We start from the raw sequence: 11,733 nt of genomic DNA on the forward strand, positions 1-11,733 counted from the left end.
AGAATATACTGTTTTTATCTTCAAGATAATACCATTGTTCAAATTTTAAACCAATTCCCAAATAATTATAATAATGAGATGTGAAGGTTTTAGTCTTTGTGGTAGAATCAGAAACAGTACTCAATTCTTTCCTCCTTTTATTTGAGCTCCTTGGCAGCTACTCTCAGTGGGAGGTGAGGTTTATATCCCTACTGCTTAAATAAATCTGAGTTGGCCTCGTGAGTTGCTGTGGCCAATGGAATATGGCAGGAATGATGGTGTGCTTAGATATCAACAGGCCTCTTGCACTTCACCTGTTCTTTCTTTTTGATTACTCGTCACCTTTCATCTGAGCAGACCCTGAATTAGCCTGCTAGAGGTCGAGAGACCATGTGGAACAGAGACAAACTCCCAGATGAGATGATCTGTGTTATTTATTTTTATGGCTGCTACAACAAATAATCACAAATTTAATGGCTTAAAATGACACCAATTTATTATCTTACAGTCTGTAGGCGGAAAGCCCAATACCAGTCTCACTTGGCTAAAATCAAGGTATCACCTGGGCCATGTTCTTTTCTGGAGGCTCTAGGGGAAAATCCTTTTCTTTACTTTTCTAGCTTCAGGGTTTGCCTGCATTCATTTTTTGGTTTATGGCCCCTTCCTCCATCTTCAAAGCCAGCAATTGCAGGTGGAGTCTTTCTCACCTCATATCACCCTGACCTCCTCTTCCTTTTTAAAGACCTCTTATACTTTTAAAGACCTTCGTTATTATATTGGGTCATCCTAAATAATCCAGATTAAACTCCTTATTTTAAGATGAATTTATTAACCTTAATTACATCTTTAATCTTAATCTCCCTTTGTCATATAAGGTAACATATTCACAGGTTACAGGGATTAAGACATGGATATCTTTGGGTGGGGATGGGGAAGGGGGAGTCATTATTTTGCCTGTCACATCATCCTTGACTATCCGGGACTTTACTTACCCCAGGAACTAATTGAGATGCATGAGTGAGTCTGGTTGTGACCCAAACCGCCCAACTGACCCCAGCCCAAACTGCTGACCTGCAAAATGATGAATTAAATAAAGGTTAGTTGAGCACCTTAATCAAAAATTGAGTGATTTGTTGTGCAATAAAAGAAAAATAGCATAGTCTTTGAAAAGATCCAACAAATGCTAGCCAACTTCTTATGTTTACATAAAATACTCCAAGATCTAATTTCTGAAACAATCCTGATAATTTGAGACATTCCATTTTTATTTAACAATCTTAATAATGATTTTTACCCTTGTTTTTAAAGTAATGGTGATAGTAGGACAAACTGTCTTTCTACTGAATTATTTGCAGTATAAGAAATCATATTTACCTACTCTTCCCTACGAACATTTTCAACTCTGCTCTTAGAGGATGACTTCTTTCAACAAAATCGAGGCTTAATCTTCAAGTCCTTGTTGTTTGAAAAATAATGACTTGCGGCCTAGGCCAAATTTCCATTAGCGAATAAACAAAGATTTTTAACAACCTCTTGAGCTGTTTAATTATACTTTTAGTTCTCTTTTAAGTGAATTCCACATTTAGTAAGTTACTTTGGGTTTGCACTCTGTTATTAATCAACTTGGTCAACTTTTGGAGGAATCAGGGTTTTGTTTATTTTCAAGAAAAGGCCTTGATATGCCTCACGATGTAAATTCTATTTCAGTTGTAAAAAGGAAGGGGAAAAAAAGTCAAAGTAGCCTTCTGTTAGGCATAACATTTTAGCCTCCTGAGAAAAACCTCAGAGAAACTGGGGCTCTTAAAAAAAGTTTCAGATGGAAAATATGAACCGAGCAGAATAATTTCTAATTGAGGCATATGAAGTTTTTGCCTTGTAATGTTTTTACCTTGTAATGTTTGATCTATGATTCCAAGATTTCCATTTCAAGTATTTACTAGCATAGTATGAAAGAGCAGTGGGTCAACATCATCAGTTTGGTGGCAGAGTCATAAAATGGGACTCATCTGCCTATTACAGCCTCATACTGTAAAAGTTCTACTGGTGTGTGTGTGTGTGTGTGTGTGTGTGTGTGTGTGTGTGTGTGTGTGTGTGAGAGAGATAAGGGGTTCTTTGTTACCAGCAAAATTTATTATTAAAGATCCTAAAGTTAGAAGGTAATTATCTGGCAACCTAACAAAATCCATACATTCAAAACTCTTGGAAATTTAAGATACCTGCTAATGAGTCCCAGTATAATAAGTAGATCAGGGAAATATATTTAGGAGTAAATAAATAAGTTGCCTCATTGAAATATCTTGGTTTTTTTTTTTGTTTTGCTTTTCCTTTCTTAGAGTGTTTTGCACTTTGTCACCATGAAATCTAAGGATATAAAAGAATTTACTTTGTTTTCTATCTTTTCCCATAGAGAGCAGAATTGGTCTCGAGTAACCTATGAATTTCTGAGTCTTGTAAATTGGACTAAATACTGAGGCATATCTGTTTCTTAATTTCATTATTATTATGTTTCTGTTGGGAATCACATAACGAGATATTGGCCTCAGGAGGATATCACAATGTTTTTTGAGTTGCAAATTGGATAAGAGCTTCTTATTTTCTGACACGGCTAATCTTATTCTTATGGGAAAATTGCATAGTTTCCACTGTAACACTGAAAATGGTTTTGCTGCTCATCAGCGATTAAGACATCACACATTTTACTTGGCTGTTTGGGGCGCTGGGGAGCTCTAAACAAAACCCACTTGTAGTCATGCTGCCTGGCTCCGCTTATTGTTATTAATTAGGACCAGACTGAGCAATTCGCATGTAAGCACATGTGTGTGCACATGTGCACGGGTGCAAATATACATTCACAAGCCTATTGGAGAATGAGGTAACAAGAGACATATTTTCTTAGTTGTAGAAAAAGGTCAGTGTGCTTAGTGGGGCTTCGAAGTGTTTTTACCTCACATATTAAGAAAATCATGATTCGATTTAATTCACCTTCTAAGTGAAATGCTAGGGAGTTGAAGATAAATAGGAAGATGAGAGGAGGAAACACATTTACTGAGCCCCTACTGTGCATGCACCTCCATTATAAGTGTTTTTAATGCTGGTAACAGTCGATATTATATCTGCAGTGCATAGATGAGGAAACAGTTCAGGGAGATGAAATCACTTTATATGTCAGAGCTAGTATTCAAACTGAAGTGTGATTTCAAATCTTGTGTCATATCCACAACACTGTGATGCCTCTTTACCCAATAGGAGTTGATAGTCCAGTCCAGCCAAATGTTCATGGACATTTACAGACATTCTCTTGATTATAATAAAAGAGGATTTTATACACAATTGTCATAAATGATGAAAGAAAAAAAGAAAAAAGTTTTAAAAAATGTCTTTATGGAATTCATAGTCACAAACACATTTACATCAAAGGGAGCTTCTAATTATGTTTTAAAAACTCTATACCTAAAAAAGTAAATAAATAAAAACTCTATACCTGCTTCGTTCTTGTGCTGTTTAATCAGGACTGGACTAGAAGAATGTAGCAGAGAGAAAGATATCACTTATGGTCCTTCTTTAAAGAGATCTTATTAGTGTCCATGTGTATTTGATATTGGTTAATTTAAAAATATATATTTTTTAAAAGAAAAATTTTAAAATAGCCTTTAAGGATAAGATCACAAATATTACCCCTTATAAAGTATCTACCCCTTAGTTTGAAAATGTAATATCCTTGGCCCACACGTATCTTATATTTAATCCTTTTAACAACTCTGCATGGATAGGCATTAATATCCAACTTTATAAAATGAGAATCTGAAGATTGTAGAAGTTAAGTGACTTGTAAGCATTGGCATCAGTGTTTAAACTGGTCTTACTCTAAGATCCAGAATGTTCTCCAGACACCACACATTGCCTTTGCAAATACAGACGTGAATAGATTTATCATTTAGGCTATTAAGGATGATTGCAAAATTAATTTGAACTTGAAAGGCCAGAGAATGGATGATAGAATGAGAAGCACAAGTTTTTTTGTTGTCTTTTAAATCGCTAGGTTAGAATAGCAGAAGAAAGAATTCAGAAGACAAGTATTGTTAAGTGGTAATCTGCTAACTATATCAAAAGTAGCTATGGGAATGACATCACCAGGAAAGAAAAGAGTAAATATTTCAGCAGACAGTTAATCTGTCTCGGGGTTAACAGATCTAAAACAAAAGCATCATTGATAATCCTCCATTTCCTTTTCCTGGCTACTGTGCTGGAAAGAGGTACATGAGTATAAGACTTTGAATTGTTTTGCAAGGCCAAGTGACCTGCTAGTGGTTCACGGTTAATTGCTGGAGCTTCGTTGGAGATGTAAACACTGTTTGTCTTTGGAGTTTCATGACATATACCTGAAGAGCCCAAACATATATGTTGTGAGTCAGAGAACAATTTATTTCTTAGTGCCTTTTTCACATGAACACCATATGAATACTGAACAACAATGATTTGCATGGTAAATCTGTTTAATGATTTAAACAGACATGTGTAATGGTTCTTGAGCTCTTGATTCTGTCACAAAAAATAATTCTAATCCCTTCTGTTTTACATATTAGCTGTCATTTTTCCTATTAGTACAATGTGTTAAAGCTCATGGATTATTGTGTAAGTAAATGGATGTATATAAAACTCATGGTGTGATGCCTAGACCAGAGTAAGACATCAAACAGTAGTTGCTATCAATATGTCTGTTGTAGGATGTAGCATTTTGCTCTCTGACTTTTGTCAAAAGGAAACCAATATCCAAATTTGCCTCAAGTGAGCATCGTTCTCCCATGATTGACCCCAGAAGGCCACTAGCAGAGCCAAGTGGGAAAGAAACCAGTGTTTAACTTGTAGCTACAGAGGGCTATACTTATGTTTGGGCTGTTTTCTCTGGTTCTTTTTAATCTGGCCAGCCTGGTGCTTCACCAGCATCAAACTCCTTCCTCCTAAGGTTTTCATTTGCAGAAACAAGAAGACTCTTGAGGCCAATAACTCTTTATTTTTAAACGTTTTAAAATAAAAATAATAGTATGAGGCTTTTGCTTCAGTTTTCTTTAAGAACTGACCCTTGACAGGAACTGGAAATAGTCCTTGTCAATGCAGCCATTATCTCTTGTGACCAAACAGGATGTGGGATGTAGGGCGGAATTTGTGAGTTCTTTGTACATAGGAATAAAATGTCTGTCATTTAGTTAAAATAAATTATTGATTTTTAAATCAAATCAAAATATTGAGTCAAACAAGCAGGTACTATGCTTGAATTTTCCCTTACTCGTGAGAAATGTTTTTTACTATTTTATGAATAGTGAGAGGAAATAAGGGGTTATAAATAACAAAAACATATTTTGGGCTTCATGAAACCCATAGAGGCAATTATAGGACAGTCTGAAAAAAAGTTTAAATTATCATCATTTCCCAGGAAAATAACTGATTCTCTTCCTTGCCTTATCAAGTATGCAAGCTGACAAATATTTTAAAAACCATTTTAGATTACTTAGATCCCTTTTCCACCGGAGGCCTGTACACGAAGCTCCAATCATTCCTTCCATACTCCAGTACTTTCTCTTCTTTCTGGGAATAAGGATAAATATCCTCAGCCACACTTCAGAACTTGGGCTTGGTAAAGTTTTCAGAGCAAGACAAATGACTGGTTTTGTTGGAAGGGACACAGAGAAAGCTGGACACATATGAAAGTGAATAATGACAGATAGCTTTAGTAGATCAAGTGTTCATTTCCTCAGGTGATTAAGAGATGACACAGTTTGTGGTTACTGTGTAGTTGCTCCACGACCTGCAAAATTTAAGTACCTATGGCCTGGGAGTAAAGAAAGGAAAAGAATGGGTAATGATCACATTCGTTTCTTATTTAAATTTCCTCCAAATCTGTAATTGTTTCAGGAATAAATTACCAAATCCTCAGCATGAAAATCGGGTTTTCTTGTGCTGGCCTCTACCTATTATCTAGTCCCTGTGGTTGTCTTTTTCTCTTTGAACCTTGGGCTCCACATGCTATAGTCATAAAAAAATAGCAATATCACTGTACTACATCAGAGATGTGCCTCTCTGCCTTTGAATTTTATACTTCTTTAGTTCAGAATACTTCTACTCCCTTTATTTCTGAGGCTAATGGATAAATCATTCAAAACATGTTACTCAGCCCTGCATCTGGGTTGTGTGTTTCTATGTTATTTGAAAATATACCTTATTTTTCTCAATCATTACTGCATCATATTGTCATCCTTTGTTTTATTGTCTGCGGTCACCTCCAAACCATTGACTTTGATTTAATCAGTCTTGGGTGGGGTCTTGTCAGTGGTCTGGTTTTAAAGGTCCCCAGTGATTCTTGTTCACAACCAGGTTTAGGACCCACCCAACTAGACTGAAAGCTCCGTGAAGGCAGGACGGTTGACTAGTTCACCATCATGTCCCATTTTCTAGCTTACCGCCAGAAACATAGTAAATGCTCAAGAAATATCGATGGATAAAATGTCCTCGTATCCCCAATTCTTGGTACAATGTTAACCATAGTTGTTTTTGAATGAGCGAATGAATGAATATATTAAATTCTATAGGAATTATACAAGTAGGTAAATCACAGTCTATATTTTAAAAAGTTATAGTTGGATAGGAATGAGGAGACTTGGAGAAGCATACTAAGAATTCTGATAGAATCACTCATACAATCAATGATTAAAATATTTTCAGTGGTTGTTATGATTTCTTGTGGAGAATATCTCTCATGGTGAGACTCCTTTCTGAATGCAGAACTTTTCCAAGTGGTTTGGCAAATGTTCAGTTAATTGAACCTTTGAGCAAGTTCTGTTTAAGTTCTTTGGAAAACTGCTAAATCTTCTGAGGTCATTCCAGACTATTTGCCTGTTTCTGTTATGCACTAAGGCAGGAAATGTTTTCCTCCTTTTTGAAATGAGCAATTCAAGGGGCTGGTAAAGAATGCATGCAGTCCAACATACTATCAGTCCCCTCCAGCTGTTTACCATGGTCTTTTTCATTCTTAACAGGACATCAAGTTCTTTTGAATACTAGTTATGGTTTTATACATAAGACAGAATAAACATTTCCTAGAGAACTTAAGACAGTAACTACTTTTAGGTCTTATTTTTCATTTTCCTTCAATCAAAAGAGGAAAAAATAAAATTTAATTTGAAGGAGGACTACCATTTATTAGGTTATGGTACATTAAAAAAAAATTTTTTTTTGAGCCCCAAAGCAATAAAACCCCTCTCCTTCCTTTTCTCCATCTTGTATCACTTATTATTTTTTTTATACTTGTGAGTGGTCATGACCCCACCCAAGGTCATCTGAGAATAATAGTACTTGAGTCATTGACATTCTCAGAGTCTTGTTTAGAAGGGGTTGTTTGGAGCTGCTGTAGTCTGACCTGAGTCATCCCACATTGTGCCAGGGAGGCTGAAGAATGGGACTCTTCCCAAAGGAATGCTGTTACTGTAGTGAGCATGTGCTTTGCCTCACATTTACTGTTGGACAGGGACTGACCATGACCTTTTAATCAGGATAGGCTTTGATTGATTGTTGATACAAAGTAAATTTGCTTCTGGTAGAATTTGCCAGAGAGACCACCCTGGAGGAAGACATGATGATTTATTTAGTGGGAAGATCGTAAGATTTGGAGTCAGTGGAATAAATTTAAATCCTGTCTTTAATACATATTGTGCAAATTAGATAACCTCTTTGAGGCTCAACTTCCTATAAAATATAATAACCTACTAAAAAGAAATATGATATCCCTGATTTTGTCAGATGCACACTTTATTTAAAAACATTAGTTAAAACTATGCTATGTACCATCAAAGAGAAACAGATGATGTGCTTTCCTACTACCCAGCTGTTATAATTCATGTTAATATAGAGAAACTTGTAGAGAACTAAAAACAGTTTAAAAAAGTTGAGTAAAAATGTGTAATGGAAAAAGCACTGAATTTAGAATCCAAAGACATGGTTGTTAATCTCATCTCCAGCAGTGTGATGTGAGAAATAATACCTACCTTAATATTATTGTTTAGAAAATGAGATGGTATAATGTTTACAGATCTTCTTTGAAAGTGTTAATAACACAATACACACATAAATTATCAAGAACAGGTTGTATTTCTTCTCCTACAGACTAAAAACAAAGAATTTTAAGAGTGGGGGAAGGTACACAGTTGGGGAAAGGGTATCTTTTCAGAAGCCAGAAAGGAAGATGGTGAGTTTACAGTATGCTGAGAGCAATTTTCACATTTTCTCAACTGCTCCTTAGAAGCAAGGCACATAGACAGCCCAGATGTTTGCTCAGCAGAGCACTTAGGTGGAGCTGAGAGATAGACCTGCCTGTAAATAGAGTAATCCTTTATAACCTTTGTGTAGTGTGCTTGTGAAAAGGACTGTGGCATGTTAAACTATGGAGGGCAAGAGTAAAGACTTAAAGAAAGTAGAGGTTTGTGGGGAGAGCAGTAAAAAGGGTGTGTATGTGTGTTTAAAAATCACAATTCAGAAAGTTCTTGAAGGCATTCACTACTAAAGGAAACTAAATTTATTGGTGTTAAAAAGTTGCTCCAATAACTAATTATTTTTCCTGACTGTCCTTCTGAATTGTTCTGGAACAGATTCTTCCATGAGTTATATGTTTTGAAACCTTTAAAGTTTTTTTGTCCCTAATGACTTGGGATTTAACATTTTTGTCACTTGCTATCATTAGGTAAGTTTCCTCAAGTATTACAGACAGAGGGAGGGATTGCTAATGGCTTTGGAGCTCTTGTTTAAAAGGACTGACGTACACAAAATATAGGTTTAAAATTTTTCGGACTTTAAATTGTTATGTGGACATAAACCTGCATATTCTGACCATTGTAATTTGAGGCTCACATACAATGAGTTACTCATTTCAGTGATATCTTGGAAATAGGTATGGTATGTTATCGTGAATGGATAAAACACTGAGTTTGTAATTTATAAATAAAAGTCATTTGAAGTTAGATTGTCAAATGAGCAACCAAGTTGCCCATTAAGGTGCAGTTCAAAGAAGTGCAGTGAATGGAAGGAAGATGCAGGAAAGGGAAGATTTGGGGACCTGGGCTCCTGCCTGGATATGTTGGCTCTCAAGGGATACCCAGTGGAGTTCCCTCATGGTGGTATGAATACAGTGAGGAGTGGAATGGAAGAAGGAGACACAGACTAAAATAATGGCAGAAAGCCACTGATTCGCCCTCTCTTATTTTTGGCTAGAACTGACTCTCTTTAGAAGTAAGACTTCAGTATTGCCGCTTTTGCTATGGTGAAGAGTTTAGTTAAAATGGTAGATCAAGCTTAGTTAATTATTGTGGCAACAGCTGACATACTTCCTTATACAAGCCTATCAGTGCGAGCCATCATACATCTGAAGAGTAATAGAAGAAACCAAACTTGACTTATTGTGTTCTTGCTCATTCTTTAGAGCTCCTGAGTTTCCTGGCCAAATTTATTCTTTGCTCACTTAAGTACAAATAATGATTGATGCATGTCATTTTTCATTTGTCCAAACGCATAGAATGTACAACAACAAGAATGAACTGTAATGTAAACTCTGGACTTTGGGTGATGACAGTGTGTCAGCATAGGTTCATCAGTTGTAACAAATGTACCACTCTGGTTGGGGATGTTGGCAATGCGGGAAGCTACGCATGTGTAAGGGCAAGAGACATATGAGAAATCTCTGTACCTTCTGCTCAATTTTGCTGTGAATCTAAAATTTCTCTAAAAAATAAAGTCTTAATAAAAACAACAACAACAACAACATCAAAAGAAAACCCCAAAGTGCAACAAACTGCATATGATTGCTGATTATTATTTTTTTTGGGGGGTTGCAGATTTTTGGATGGTTCAACTTATGATTTTTCAACTTTACGGTGGTGCAAAAGCAATATACATTCAGTAGAAACCATACCTTGAATTTTGAATTTTGATCTTTTTCCAGCTAGTGATATGTGTGGTATGATTCTCTCTCACAATGCTGGTCGGTGGCAGCAAGCCCCACAGCTCCCAGTCAGCCATGAGAGCATGAGGGTAAACAACTGGTACTCAACAGTATACTGTGCTGGTAGTGTTTTTGGATATTATATTCTAAGCTTATTTAAAGTAGGCTAGGCTAAGCTATAATGTTCAGTAGGTTAGGTGTATCAAATACATTTTCAATAATGACATTTTCAACTTATGATGGGTTTTTCTCCCAATAAACCCATCGTAAGTCAAGGATCACCTGTAAATGAGAAGTGAGAACAAAGGACCATTGGGGTTTTGAGATGGGAAAATTATTTCAGACTTGGTTTGGGGGATAAGTAAGAGCTCATTGAGATATCAAATCTGAAATGGTTCTTGAAGGAAGGTGATGTTTACAAGAAGATTGATCTTTATGTAGGGGACAGAATGAACAAAGGCACTGAAGTGGGGTAACATGTTCAGGTTACACAAGTGGCATAGTGTGGAATGGTTGGATTGCGAAGATGAATACGAATACTTCTTCCTGAATTCAGAGGGGAAATCAAGCTTTATGACATGTTAATTAGAAATTCTTTTAAGTGTTATTTATACATTTTAGTAATATGGGACATGGGAAGGTAGAAAGTAATGGAAAATTAATAAAATAATACCTTTAATCGGCCTGTTTAAAATATTGTTCTTTGATTTAAGCCTCTTTCGCTTTGTGAAGCGTTATTTTCCACAGTAGCTAATTATACTTTAGAAGTATTTTATTATACTTCTACTTTTCTATTTCATTGAAATATTAGCCATATATTAAAAATTAGAACCATATAATCAAAAGAACATAATATTTGAACAAAGATTTATAAATTTTTAAGCTTTTCTTTGTCTAGTGTCACATTTATAAATTGTGAAAGAAACATTTGTCTGACCAAATTGTAGAAGGGAATTAGGAAACATCAACCCAGTTATGGCTTCAGGTTTCAGCAACTCACTGATGATCTCCCTCGACTTCCGTGTGGCATCAGGGGCCCCACAGAGATAATCATTCACTACCAAAGCTACCTTGGTAGCTGCTCAGCAACTATTAGGCTGTTTCCAATTAAGTAATTTAGAGTATATGGTGAATTATCTGAATATATCAGACTCATATATTTTGAGTTTGTGTGTATGTGTATGTATGTGTGTATTCTTTCTTTTCTGTATGCCTCTGGTAAACTATTAGAAGTACATCGCATTATATTTAAACAGAAACATTAACATTGAGAGGTGGTATTTTTATAGTTATTTTCTTTTTCTTTTTCTTTTTTTCTTTTTCTTTTTTTTAGGCAAGGCAACCCTTGGTTGACCTTACAGATTGCAAGGAACTTGTCAGCTTACAATCCCTTATTTTTTATTTTTTACACCTATAGCACCTGATCTTCCTAGGTGGTCTCCCATCCAAGTACCAACCAGGCTTGACCCTGCTTAGCTTCCGAGATCAGATGGGATCGGGCTTATTCAGAGTAGCATGGCTGTAGACTAATTATTTTCTAAGAAAACTATATTTAGTGAAGCTTGAGATTTAAAAAAAGTTGTTTTAGCACCAATAAAATCTCATTATAGGATTTATAAAAGAACCAAACCAATCATACTTCATTCACACTTGCTGATCTTCCACAGTGTCCCTTCCTAACACAATTTGAAATCAAGCATCTTCAATCATGTAGAGTCTTGATATAGAGTATATATTACATTCTGTGCTTTGTGGGTAATTTGTGCAAATGT

The 11,733-nt window shown here is 35.8% G+C and overlaps 1 pseudogene; it reads right to left on the reverse strand.

Moving 5' to 3' along the window:
- Positions 1–11,369: 11,369 nt before the first annotated feature.
- On the reverse strand, positions 11,370–11,488 carry LOC120592335 (uncharacterized; annotated as a pseudogene).
- Positions 11,489–11,733: the final 245 nt, after the last annotated feature.

The sequence above is a fragment of the Pteropus medius genome, unplaced genomic scaffold (assembly GCF_902729225.1).
Source record: "Pteropus medius unplaced genomic scaffold, Ma_sr-lr_union100, whole genome shotgun sequence".
Classification (NCBI taxonomy): Eukaryota; Metazoa; Chordata; class Mammalia; order Chiroptera; family Pteropodidae; genus Pteropus; species Pteropus medius.